Raw genomic sequence first — 13,696 nt, forward strand, 5'->3', positions numbered from 1 at the left:
CTATTTCCGCATTTTGTTACGTTACAGCCTTATTCTAAAATTGATTAAATAAAAAATGTTCCTTAGCAATCTACACACAATACCCCATTATGACAAAGCGAAAGAAGGTTTTTAGAAATGTTCTGCAAATAAATAGCAGATAAACTAAAAAACTTAAATAACATAAGTGTTCAGACCCTTTGCTATGAGACGAACTTGAGCTCAGTTCATTGATCATCATTGAAATGAGATAGGATTGTGTTGAGGCACAGTTCTGGGGAAGGGTACTAAAACATTTCTGCAGCGTTGAAGGTCTCCAAGAACACAATGGCCTCCATTTTTAAATGGAAGAAAATTGGAACCCCCAAGACACTTCCTAGACCTGAGCAATTGGATGAGAAGGGCCTTGGTCAGGGAGGTGACTAAGAACCCAATGGTTACTGTGACTGCGCTCCAGAGTTCCTATGTGGAGATGGGAGAACCTTCCAGAAGGACAACCGTCTCTGCAACACGCCACCAATCAGGCGTTTATGGTAGAGTGGCCAGATGGAAGCCACTCCTCAGTAAAAGCACATGACAGACCGCTTGACACTGACCTTGAGACTGACCTTGAGAAACAAGATTTTCTTGTCTGATGAAACCAAGATTAAACTCTTTGGCTTGAATGCCAAGCTTCACGTCTGGAGGAAACCTGGCACGATCCCTAAGATGAAGCATGGTGGTGGCAGCATCATGCTGTGGGGATGTTTTTCAGCAGCAGGGACTGAGAGACTGGTCAGGATCAAGGCAAAGATGAATGGAGCAAAGTACAGAGAGAACCTTTATGAAATCCTGTTCCAGAGCGCTTAAGACCTCAGACTGGGGGCGAAGGTTCACCTTCCAACAGGACAACGACCCTAAGCACACAACCAAGAAAATGCAGGAGTGGCTTATGGACAAGTCTCAATGTCCTTGAGTGGCCCAGCCAGAGCCTGGCCTTGAACCTAATCAAACATCTCTGGAGAGATCTGAAAATAGCTGTGCAGCGATGCTCCCCATCCAAGCTGGTTGAGAGGATCTGCAGAGAAGAATGGGAGAAACTCCCCAAACACAGGTGTTCCGAGCTTGTAGCGTCACACTATAAGACTCGATGCTGCAATCGCTGCCAAAGGTGCTTCAACAAAGTACTGAGTAAAGGGTCTGAATACCTATGTAAATTGAATATTTCAGGATTTTTTTATTTGATAAATTTGCTATCATTTCTAAAAACCTGTTTTTGCTTTGTCATTATGGGGTATTGTGTGTAGATTGAGGGGGAAACAATTTAATAAATTTTAGAACAAGGCTGTAACATAAAAAAATGTGGAAAAAGTCAAGTGGGTCTGAATACTTTCCGAAGGCACTAAATATTCCAAGCATAGTTAAGGGACAGTTGTGGGATGTGATAGATCCCAAATGAATACAAACACAATCACACGGCAGTATTGAAAGCATGGTCATGGCGTTCTGCCAGGGTATGGAGTCCCTCCATAAGGCATTGCAGTAACTCCTTCTGCCTTCCAATGGTGGCTCCTTGCTAGGAGTAGGGCCTGAGTCTGCTGGGTCAGTCACGGTCAGTATGTACTATCACGCCTCAGGATATGACACAGATGCAGACACAGGAGGCAGATAGTACAGTTCTCAATAGTATATTATAACACGGGACAAAGCGCAGGTTGAGGACAGTCAGAGGTTTGTGATAAGGTCAGAGTCAGGCAGGTACAGGATGGCTCGGGGTAAGGGCAGGTACAGGATGGCAGGCAGGCTCAGGGTAAGGGCAGGTACAGGATGGCAGGCAGGCTCAGGGTAAGGGCAGGTACAGGATGGCAGGCAGGCTCAGGGTAAGGGCAGGTACAGGATGGCAGGCAGGCTCAGGGTAAGGGCAGGTACAGGATGGCAGGCAGGCTCAGGGTAAGGGCAGGTACAGGATGGCAGGCAGGCTCAGGGTAAGGGCAGGTACAGGATGGCAGGCAGGCTCAGGGTAAGGGCAGGCCAGGAAAATGGTCAGAACCGGGGAAACTAGGAAACAAACACTTGAGAGACAAGCACAAAGACAGGTGAAACAGATCAGTGTGTGACAACAACCATTCAAATCAAAAAACCTTAGAAAAGCAATGAGGCTGATGTAACTGATCATAACGTTTAGCTTAAAATGTTGATAAACTATTAGGCTATTTCTTCACATTATAAGCGCAGCAATACTCACACGACAGTAGGCTATAATCGCAAAACACAATCAATTATTGGTAAAACACTGTTCTCAAAAGTGATCGCAAATGTGATCATGCATGTAATACTTTATTATAAAAGGTACATTTTTATTGTGAAAATTATCTTGCCCAAACTTGAAACTCATGCAATGCCTATGTATGCCAGTTAGGCTCTACACCTGTTGTAAAGCCGATTAATGGCTTAATTAAGTTATTTGGCCACTTTAGTTGTGATACAAACCTTTTTCAAAACATATAGCCCTGTAGGGCTAGGTGACTATGATTTGAAAAGTCACAAAAAAAAGGCATGCGCTGTTTCTTGCCTTACTGCACGTGCTGGGCATCATTCACAAAGGATATAATACATAATTCACAAGGGATAAGATAATATCGTCACCTATCAGACTATTCTTGATTTAACATTGTCTTTACAAATACTAAATAATATATGTGTGAAATTAGTTTTGATTTACCATTATTTACCATTATTTACCATTATTGACCATTATTTACCATTATTGATCATTATTTACCATTATTGACCGTGATCATGTCTCAGGAACAGGGGAAAATAAATCATCTAGTCACTTAAAAAGTGGAGGACACTTTCCGTGGTTCATGTTCATGCCAGCCAGGTGGACTACACTCCTGTTTTAAAGAGAAGCAATGTGCTTAATATTAGGAAAGTTGATAAATAAATATAGTAGTCCTAGCCTATAGAAAGCTGATGGGATTCTCTTTTTAATAGAGGCCATCAAAACTATGTTTTCTCACATAATTGTATAGCCTACAGAAATGTTCATGCTCTCATGAAGTGTGATTTGTTTTTCCAAAACATTTGCATTGATGTCAGAGGGACAATAGAGTGCTGAGTACCAGGCAGTTAGCAAGTTTGGTAGGCTACTAATGACCAGCAGCGGTGTAAGAATATGTCAAAAATAAACACACAACGCAGAGACAGAGGACGAGAGGTCAAAAGGACCAGAAGTCAATAGAGTAATAACGATTAAGGGAAATATCTTTATTATTATTGATCAACGGTTCAGAGACTTGTTATTTGGCCATTGGCTAGTTATTATAGGAATTATAATTGGTCCACAGGCTTGGGCTGGGTTATAAAACTACATGCTGTCCCTTGTTCTGGGAGAGAGAACCGCTGGAGGAATCACTGATGACAGGGAGAATGACCATCTATGTTTTATCCTCTTTGAATAAACCTCCCCTCATTTGCTTTGGGGTTTGTTTTATTGAAGAGTAACATCAACTGTTAACAGCAGCATCAGATCTTGGAGAAGCCTAGTTACTGTGACTAAATGGTTATGTGGAATTTGACTGCAGTCATGACTCATGACCGCCGATGTGGCGGTAATACAGTGACCGTAACAGCCCTAGATGAGACTCCAAAGCATCCCGACGATCAAGGTCAAGAATAGACAGTAATAGACATAGCAGTAATGTGCCCTTATACTATTATATGTAGTTTAAGAGCGTTGTATTGATTAGCCAATGTAGCTAACTAGCCAGAGTACGGTGGGAGGTTGGTTAGATTTAACAAAATGAACGTTTGTGGCGATCTGAGCTCATGCCTGTTAGATAGTTTATCTGCCTAGAATTTAATTGTGACTATAGCTGAGATAATTGAACCAAATTAGTAATTTGAGGGTCCATGTTGTCAAGGTACATGAGTTAGCTAGCCAACTAGCATACTGTGCCATAAGTGGGCTCTTGGACGAGACATGAACCGGGAGTCTGGTTAGAAAGCAATTTACTTTACAACGTCAACTAAAGAAACATACAATTTCAAAAAAAATGTAGGCTATCTGGCTTGAATAACATTTTGAATATGGCTTAGATCTGTTTGAGCACAAAAAATATTGGCGTCAATGTGGTCGTGATCGAACGTTAGCTAGCTAAACGTGTGTAGCTAGCTCAGCTACTGTTGCTGAGATACGGGAGGCTGGGTTTCAGTTCTGTGTCAACGCTGGGTACATAGAGCAGATCTCACTTTGAATTGGGCCGTATGATCTGAAATCATAATTCTATCCTTTTCTGTTTCTCCTTCAACAAAAATGTAATATTAGCCAGTTAACCCCCTAATGTCATTTCTTAATTTAGTTCGCTTACCTTCAAGACATTTTCTCTGTTTTTTAATGACGTCAACACATTTTCAGACATTCAAATGGAAGGCACTTCTGAGATGTAACCTTTCTCGGTCATACGAGTGTCACTATTGACAATTTAGTGGATTTTCTTAAATGTCTGTTGAGAGAATCCCTACGGGATAATGCTACATTTCGATAAATCCCTCTAACAAGAAAACTAGCGAGCAGATCGTGGAAGCCATCTGCTGACCATTTAGGGAATTGAGTTCTCAACAGGTGTGGCTTAAAACCTAATATAGACATGATTATCGTTGCATCTATGTTTTGGGTATAATGTGTATATTTATGTTGCATTACACAGAGCACATTTGGAAAAGACACCAAGGTCTCAATACGTATTCCCTGGTAAAATAAAGGTAAAACATCTCTCTGGGACCTCCTATCTGATAGTTAGTCACTCCTGGGTAGTATACCACTGTTAGTCTACTGGTTGGGATGCCAGTGAGATATTCAACCTGGACAGGTTCTCCTGGACCTGATCTCTCTGGGACCTCCCATCTGATCCTGTTAGAGACTCCTGGACCTGATCTGTTAGACTCCCTGGACCTGATCTCCCATCTGATCCCATTAGAGACTCCTGGACCTGATCTCCCATCTGATCCTGTTAGAGACTCCTGGACCTGATCTCTCTGGGACCTCCCATCTGATCCTGTTAGAGACTCCTGGACCTGATCTCCCATCTGATCCAGTTAGAGACTCCTGGACCTGATCTCCCATCTGATCCTGTTAGAGACTCCTGGACCTGATCTGCCATCTGATCCCATTAGAGACTCTTGGACCTGATCTCTCTGGGACCTCCTATCTGATCATGTTAGAGACTCCTAGACCTGATCTCTCTGGGACCTCCTATCTGATCATGTTAGAGACTCCTGGACCTGATCTCCCATCTGATCCCATTAGAGACTCCTGGGCCTGATCTCCCATCTGATCCTGTTAGAGACTCCTGGACCTGATCTCCCATCTGATCCTGTTAGAGACTCCTGGACCTGATCTCCCATCTGATCCTGTTAGAGACTCCTGGACCTGATCTCCCATCTGATCCTATTAGAGACTCCTGGACCTGATCTCCCATCTGATCCTGTTAGAGACTCCTGGACCTGATCTCCCATCTGATCCCATTAGAGACTCCTGGACCTGATCTCCCATCTGATCCTGTTAGGGACTCCTAGACCTGATCTCCCATCTGATCCCATTAGAGACTCCTAGACCTGATCTCTCTGGGACCTCCCATCTGATCCTGTTAGAGACTCCTGGACCTGATCTCCCATCTGATCCCATTAGAGACTCCTGGACCTGATCTCCCATCTGATCCCATTAGAGACTCCTGGACCTGATCTCCCATCTGATCCTGTTAGAGACTCCTGGACCTGATCTCCCATCTGATCCCATTAGAGACTCCTGGACCTGATCTCCAGTCTAATCCTGTTAAAGACTCCTAGACCTGATCTCCCATCTGATCAGTTAGAGACTCTTGGACCTGATCTCTCTGGGACCTCCCATCTGATCCTGTTTGAGTCTCCTGGACCTGATCTCCCATCTGATCCTGTTAGAGACTCCTGGACCTGATCTCCCATCTGATCCTGTTAAGGAGCTCCTGGACCTGATCTCAGTCTAATCCTGTTAAAGACTCCTAGACCCTGATCTCTCTGGGACCTCCCATCTGATCCTGTTAGAGACTCCTGGACCTGATCTCCCATCTCTTCCAGTTAGAGACTCCTGGACCTGATCTCTCTGGGACCTCCCCTCTGATCCTATTAGAGACTCCTGGACCTGATCTCTCTGGGACCTCCCATCTGATCCTGTTAGAGACTCCCTAGACCTGATCTCTCTGGGACCTCCTATCTGTCATGTTGAGACTCCTGGACCTGATCTCTCTGGGACCTCCCATCTGATCATGTTAGAGACTCCTGGACCTGATCTCTCTGGGACCTCCCCATCTGATCCCATTAGAGACTGGACCTGATCTCTCTGGGACCTCTATCTGATCATGTTAGAGACTCCTAGATCTGATCTCTCTGGGACCTCCTATCTGATCATGTTAGAGACTCCTGGACCTGATCTCCCATCTGATCAAGTTAGAGACTCCTGGACCTGATCTCCCATCTGATCCCATTAGAGACTCCTGGGCTGATCTCCCATCTGATCCCCATTAGAGACTCCTGGACCTGATCTCCCATCTGATCCCATTAGAGACTCCTGGACCTGATCTCCCATCTGATCCCATTAGAGACTCCTGGATCTGATCTCTGGGACCTCCCATCTGATACTGTTAAGAAGCTCTGGACCTGATCTCCAGTCTGATCCTGTTTGAGACTCCTGGACCTGATCTCCCATCTGATCCTGTTAGAGACTCCTGGACCTGATCTCCCATCTGATCCTGTTAAGACTCTTGGACCTGATCTCCAGTCTGATCCTGTTAAAGACTCCTAGACCTGATCTCTCTGGGACCTCCCATCTGAGTCCTGTTAAGAGACTCCTGGACCTGATCTCCAGTCTGAGTCCTGTTAAAGACTCCTAGACCTGATCTCTCTAGGACCTCCCATCTGATCCTGTTAAGAGACTCCTGGACCTGATCTCAGTCTGATCCTGTTAGAGACTCCTGGACCTGATCTCCCATCTGATCCTTTTAGAGACTCCAAGACCTGATCTCTCTAGGACCTCCCATCTGATCCTTTTAGAGACTCCTGGACCTGATCTCTCTGGGACCTCCCATTTGATCCCATTAGAGACTCCTGGACCTGATCTCCCATCTGATCCTGTTAGAGACTCCTGGACCTGACCTCCCCATCTGATCCTGTTAGAGACTCCTAGGACCTGACCTCCCATCTGATCCTGTTAAGAGACTCCTGGACCTGACCTCCCATCTGATCCTGTTAGAGACTCCTGGACCTGACCTCCCATCTGATCCTGTTAGAGACTCCTGGACCTGATCTTCCATCTAATCCTTTTAGAGACTCCTAGCCCCTGATCTCCCATCTGATCCCATTAGAGACTCTGGATCTGATCTCTCTGGGACCTCCCATCTGATCCTGTTAAGAGACTCCTGGACCTGATCTCCCATCTGATCCAGTTAGAGACTCCTGGACCTGATCTCTCTGGGACCTCCCATCTGATCATGTTAGAGACTCCTGGACCTGATCTTCCATCTAATCCTTTTAGAGACTCCTGGACCTGATCTTCCATCTGATCCCATTAGAGACTCCTGGACCTGATCTTCCATCTGATCCCGTTAGAGACTCCTGGACCTGATCTCCCATCTGATCCCGTGAGAGACTCCTGGACCTGATCTCCCATCTGATCCCATTAGAGACTCCCCTGGACCTGATCTCCCATCTGATCCAGTTAGAGACTCCTGGACCTGATCTCTCTGGGACCTCCCCATCTGATCCCATTAGAGACTCCCTGGACCTGATCTCCCATCTGATCCCATTAGAGACTCCTGGACCTGATCTCCCATCTGATCCAGTTAGAGACTCCTGGACCTGATCTCTCTGGGACCTCCCCATCTGATCCCATTAGAGACTCCTGGACCTGATCTTCCATCTAATCCTTTAGAGACTCCCTGGACCTGATCTCTGGGACCTCCCATCTGATCCCATTAGAGACTCCTGGACCTGATCTCCCATCTGATCCCATTAGAGACTCCTGGATCTGATCTCTCTGGGACCTCCCATCTGATCCTGTTAAGAGACTCCTGGACCTCACCTCCCATCTGAATCTGTTAGAGATTCTTGGACCTGATCTCTCTGGGACCTCCCATCTGATCCAGTTAGAGACTCCTAGACCTGATCTCTCTGAGACCTCCCATCTGATCATGTTAGAGACTCCTGGACCTGATCTCCCATCTGATCCTGTTAAGAGACTCCTGGACCTGATCTTCCATCTAATCCTTTTAGAGACTCCTGGACCTGATCTTCCATCTGATCCCATTAGAGACTCCTGGACCTGATCTCCCATCTGATCCCATTAGAGACTCCTGGACCTGATCTCCCATCTGATCCCATTAGAGACTCCTGGACCTGATCTCCCATCTGATCCCATTAGAGACTCCTGGACCTGATCTCCCATCTGATCCCATTAGAGACTCCTGGACCTGATCTCCCATCTGATCCCATTAGAGACTCCTGGACCTGATCTCCCATCTGATCCCATTAGAGACTCCTGGACCTGATCTCCCATCTGATCCCATTAGGAGACTCCTGGACCTGATCTCCCCATCCCATTAGAGACTCCGGACCTGATCTCACATCTGATCCCATTAGAGACTCCTGCTTATTTTGTTACAATGGCAGATTTCATGTTAATCCCATGTTGATTTGAGTAATAATTTTAAATATTTCTCTGCACAATTTTCTAAGCAGGTTCAGAGTAAATGACATCGGTAGTCACAGACAGAACCACAGGTCGGTAACAACAGGGTTGATGAGGTGTCAGCTATTGCCATCAATAACACGGACGTAGGAGCAGGAATAGAGGCTAGCGCCCGCTGGTCGGTTTAATGATAACACACAGCACAAATAACAATAATGCGCTAGTACTGTAATCAAATAACTAATAACAATTCTGTAATCAACTTCTACACCAAATGTAATATAATCAACTTATACAGCAAAAGTATTGTAATATAACAGTAATAACAGTACTGTAATTCTATAATAGCAGTGTTATCCCTTATAGTACTATAATAACAGCAGTAGTACTCTAATAAGAACAGTATTAGCGGTATAAGGCAATCTGCTTTAACATCATTAATAATTGATTTATTACTTTGTAAGTTGAATAAAATAAAAAACTGTGACAGGTGACAGTTTACCGTTCCACAATCGACACTTCTACACCTGAACCCAGAAACAGGTAATCTCTCTGTCCTGCTCTCCTGAACCAGTCCCATTCTGTTCCCCCTCTTCCTTCCCTGAATTATGCATTCGTTCATTACAATGGACTGTTGTGAGGAATATGGTGAAACTCCCCCTCTTGTCCATCATGCAAATCCTGCTCCTAAATCCATGAAGGGGAATGAGGAGAGAAACAAGAGTTTGGCTACAGTGTGGGGTTAGAGGTCAATCTGAGTGGGAGACCTTCAGCTCCTCACAACTCCTCAGAACGTCCTCCAGAAATGCAACCACCACCAACGCACTCCTCTCTTCTTCTCCTCCATCCTCCCCTTCATCACCCTCTTCCTCCCCATCTACACAAAGACTCCTCAGTCTCTCCAGCGTCTCTCCCAGAGTCCCTCACTCTCTCCTCCCCTTTCGCTCTCTCTCCCCCTCCGTTTCTCCTCTCCCTTTCCGTCCCTCCCACTCCCCTCCGTCCCTCTTCTCCCTCCGTCCATCCCCCCTCCCCTCTCAGGTATTTTACCAGGTGTTCCTTGAAGCCCCTCCCTCCTCCATGACGACGACATCCCCAGGGCGGGCATGTCCTGTGATTGGCTGAGTCGTAGCAGGTGTGTGAGGGTGTGTGTGTGTGTGTCGGGAGAGGAACAGTAGCGGTACTCCAGGAAGTCCCTGCGTCTCCTCGCTGTGTTCCAACGCCGCGGCCAGTGAGCGCCAAACATCCCCGAACCGCTCCGCATCACCGTAGCAATGACGGCAGGCGGGGACAGAGGGCAGCGGAGACTTGATGCTGAAGTTCTGACAGGAAGTGACAACACAGCAGAGAGGCGGAAAACGCATCGCCGGACCAGGAAGCAGAATCTGGAGAGAAAGAAAAAGGGAGTGAGAGAGAGATCGAGAGAGTGAGAGAGCAAGGGAGTGAGAGAGATCGAGAGAGTGAGAGAGCTCGAGAGAGTGAGAGAAAGGGAGTGAGAGATCGAGAGAGTGAAAGGAGAAGATGAGATAGGGATCAAGAGAGAGAGCAAAGGGAGTGAGAGAGATCAGAGAGTGAGAGATCAAGGAGAGAGAGAGATCGAGGGAGAGAGAGCAAGGGGAGAGCAAAGGAGGAGAGAGAGAGAGCAAGAGAGAGAGCAAGGGAGTGAGAGAGATCGAGAGAGAGAGAACGAGGAGTGAGAGATCGAGGAGAGAGAGAGCAAGGGAGTGAGCAGGGGAGTGAGAGATCGAGAGAGAGATCGAGCAAGGGGGAGTGAGAGAGATCGAGAGAGGGCGAGAGCAAGGGTGAGAGAGATCGAGAGAGAGCGAGCGAGCAGGGAGTGGAGAGTCGAGAGAGAGAGCAATGGAGGTGAGAGAGATCGAAGATCGGGAAGCAGGGAAGAAAGTGATCAAGGGGGTGAGAGAGATCGAGAGCGAGAGCAAGGGAGTGAGAGAGATCGAGAAGATCGAGAGCAGGGAGAGAAGGTGATCAAGGGGTAGAGAGAGATCGAGAGAGCGAGCAAGGGAGTGAGAGAGATCGAGAGAGAAGCGAGCAAGGGGGTGAGAGATCGAGGAGCGAGAGCAAGGGAGTGAGAGAGATCGAAGAGAGGCGAGAGCAAGGGAGTGAGAGAGATCAGAGAGAGCAAGGGAGTGAGAGAGATCAGAGAGAGCAAGGGAGTGAGAGAGATCAAGAGAGAGAGAGCAAGGGAGTGAGAGATCAGAGAGAGCAAGGGGGAGTGAGAGAGATCGAGAGAAGCAAGGGAGTGAGAGAGATCAAGAGAGAGAGCAAGGGAGAGAGAGAGAGATCAAGAGAGAGAGCAAGGCAGTGAGAGAGATCGATCGGGAGCGAGAGCAAGGGAGAGCAGAGCAAGGTGAGAGATAGAGAGAGAGAGAGAGCAAGGGAGTGAGAGATCGAGAGAGAGAGAAAGGAGCAAGGGAGTGAGAGAGATCGAGAGAAGGGAGTGAGAGATCGGCAGAGAGGCAAGGGAGTGAGAGAGCAAGGGGCGAGAGTGAGAGAGATCGAGAGAGAGAGCAAGGAGAGTGAGAGAGATCGAGAGAGAGAGAGCAATGGAGTGAGAGAGATCGAGAAAGATCGAGCAAGGGAGAGAAAGTGATCAAGGGAGTGAGAGATCGAGAGAGGCGAGCAAGGAGTGAGAGAGATTGAGAAAGATCGAGAGCAAGGGAGAGAAGGTGATCTAAGGGAGTGAGAGGAGACTAAGAGAGAGAGAGCAAGGAGTGAGAGAGACTGCAGAGAGAGCTGGGAGCAGGGAGTGAGAGAGATCTTCCAGAGAGAGCGGAGGAGCAAGGGAGTGAGAGAGATCGAGAGAGCGGGCAGAGCAAGGGAGAGCAAGGAGAGATCAAGAGAGAGCAAGGAGCAAGGGAGAAGAGATCAAGAGAAGAGAGCAAGGAGTGGAGAGAGATCAGAGAGAGAGAACAGGGAGTGAGAGAGAGTCAGAGAGAGAGCAAGAGTGCAGAGAGATCGAGGAGAGGCAAGGGGGTGAGAGAGATCGAGAGAGGAGCAAGGGAGTGGAGAGAGATCGAGAGAGAGCAAGGGAGTAGAGAGAGATCAGAGAGAGACAAGGGAGTGAGAGATCAAGAGAGAGAGCAAGGGAGTGAGAGAGATCAAGAGAAGAGCAAAGGGATGAGAGAGACTGAGAGAGAGCGAGGAAGGGTAGTGGAGAGAGATCAAGAGAGAGGAGCAAGGGAGTGAGAGAGATCAAGAGAGAGAGCAAGGGAGTGAGAGAGATCAAGAGAGAGAGCACAGGGGAGGAGAGAGAGAGAGAGAGAGAAGAGAGTGAATGAGTGAAGGTTTTGAGGCCAACAGAAAGTCCGTGTGAACTAGGGTCAGAGCAGTGTGTACCGAGTGGCAGGGCAGGGTTCCTAGGCGTTGCCCAGGCGTAGCAGGCATTCCATCGGACCTTCATCGTGGCTTCTGATTGGACTATAGTGACCAGTGCGCTGACCGCCTCTTCCAGGGGGCGCTGGAACCCTGGCCGGGTCAGCTGACTGACAGACAGGAAGTGGAGCAGGTTCCCCAACGCACACCGCACTTATTCTCTTAACCTGGGAGGAGAGGGAGGAAAAGAGAGAGGGGATACAAGAAGGTCAAGACAGATGAGCTCCTGAATTTTCCAGTCATGTTTTTACACAAGATAGATTTAGAGTCGGATAAACTCATGTCACTCAGGACATATACAGGATACTACAATATCCACAGCACTATGTGAAGGACATATACAGGATACTACCCTCTACAACACTATGTCACCAGGACATATACAGGATACTACCCTCCACAACACTATGTCACTGGAGACATATCACAGGATACCTACCCTCACAACACTATGTCACTAGGACATGCACAGGATACTACCCTCCACAACACTATGTCACCAGGACATATACAGCATACTACCCTCTACAACACTATGTCACCAGGACATATACAGGATACTACCCTCCACAACACTATGTCACTCAGGACATATACAGGATACTACCCTCTACAACACTATGTCATCAGGACATATACAGGATACTACCCTCCACAACACTATGTCACCAGGACATATACAGGATACTACCCTCTACAACACTATGTCACCAGGACATATACAAGATACTACCTCTACAGCACATGTACTTCCAGGACATATGCACCGGATACTACCCTCCACTTATGTCACCAGGACATGTACAGGATACTGCCCTCTACAACACTATGTCACCAGGACATATACAGGATACTACCCTCTACAACACTATGTCACCTGGGACATATACAGGATACTGACCCTCTACAACACTATGTCACCAGGACATAGTACAGGATACTACCCTCCACAGACACTATGTCACCAGGACATATACAGGATACTACCCTCTACAACACTATGTCACCAGGACATATACAAGAATACTACCCTCCACAACACTATGTCACCAGGACATATACAGGATACTACCCTCCACAACACTATGTCACCTAGGACATATACAGGATCTACCCTCCACAACACTATGTCACCAGGACATATACAGGATACTACCCTCCACAACACTATGTCCACCAGGACATATACAGGATACTACCCTCTACAAGCACTATGTCACCAGGACATATGCAGGATACTACCTCTACAACACCATGTCACCAGGACATATACAGGATCCTACCCTCTGGCAACACCATGTCACCCAGGACATATACAGGATACTACCCTCCACAACACTATGTCACCCAGGACATATACAGGATACTACCCTCACAACACTATGTCACCAGGACATATACAGGATATCACCCTCTACAACATAACCTTCACTATGTCACAAGGACATATACAGGATACTACACCCTCTCCAACACTATGTCACCCAGGGGACCTTATCACAGGAGTACTGCCTCTACAACACTTATGTCTCTGAGGGGCCATACATCTGAGATACTACCCTCTACAGCACTATGTCACCAAGGACATATACAGGATACTACCTTCTACAACACTATAGCAATACG

The 13,696-nt window shown here is 47.0% G+C and overlaps 1 long non-coding RNA gene across 2 annotated transcripts; it reads right to left on the reverse strand.

The window, feature by feature from the left end:
* Positions 1 to 4,917: 4,917 nt before the first annotated feature.
* Positions 4,918 to 8,544, reverse strand: LOC127922326 (uncharacterized). 2 transcript variants are annotated; one of them, XR_008110999.1, is made up of 4 exons: positions 8,315 to 8,544; positions 5,430 to 5,773; positions 5,112 to 5,392; positions 4,918 to 5,074 (listed from the first exon to the last, which is right to left on the reverse strand). It is a non-coding gene; the product is annotated as an uncharacterized LOC127922326 (long non-coding RNA). The 2 variants fall into 2 exon arrangements; XR_008110998.1 differs by having other exon boundaries at positions 4,918 to 5,355.
* Between the last annotated feature and the right edge of the window lie 5,152 nt (positions 8,545 to 13,696).

Source organism: Oncorhynchus keta, unplaced genomic scaffold, assembly GCF_023373465.1.
Source record: "Oncorhynchus keta strain PuntledgeMale-10-30-2019 unplaced genomic scaffold, Oket_V2 Un_contig_25280_pilon_pilon, whole genome shotgun sequence".
NCBI classification, from domain to species: domain Eukaryota; kingdom Metazoa; phylum Chordata; class Actinopteri; order Salmoniformes; family Salmonidae; genus Oncorhynchus; species Oncorhynchus keta.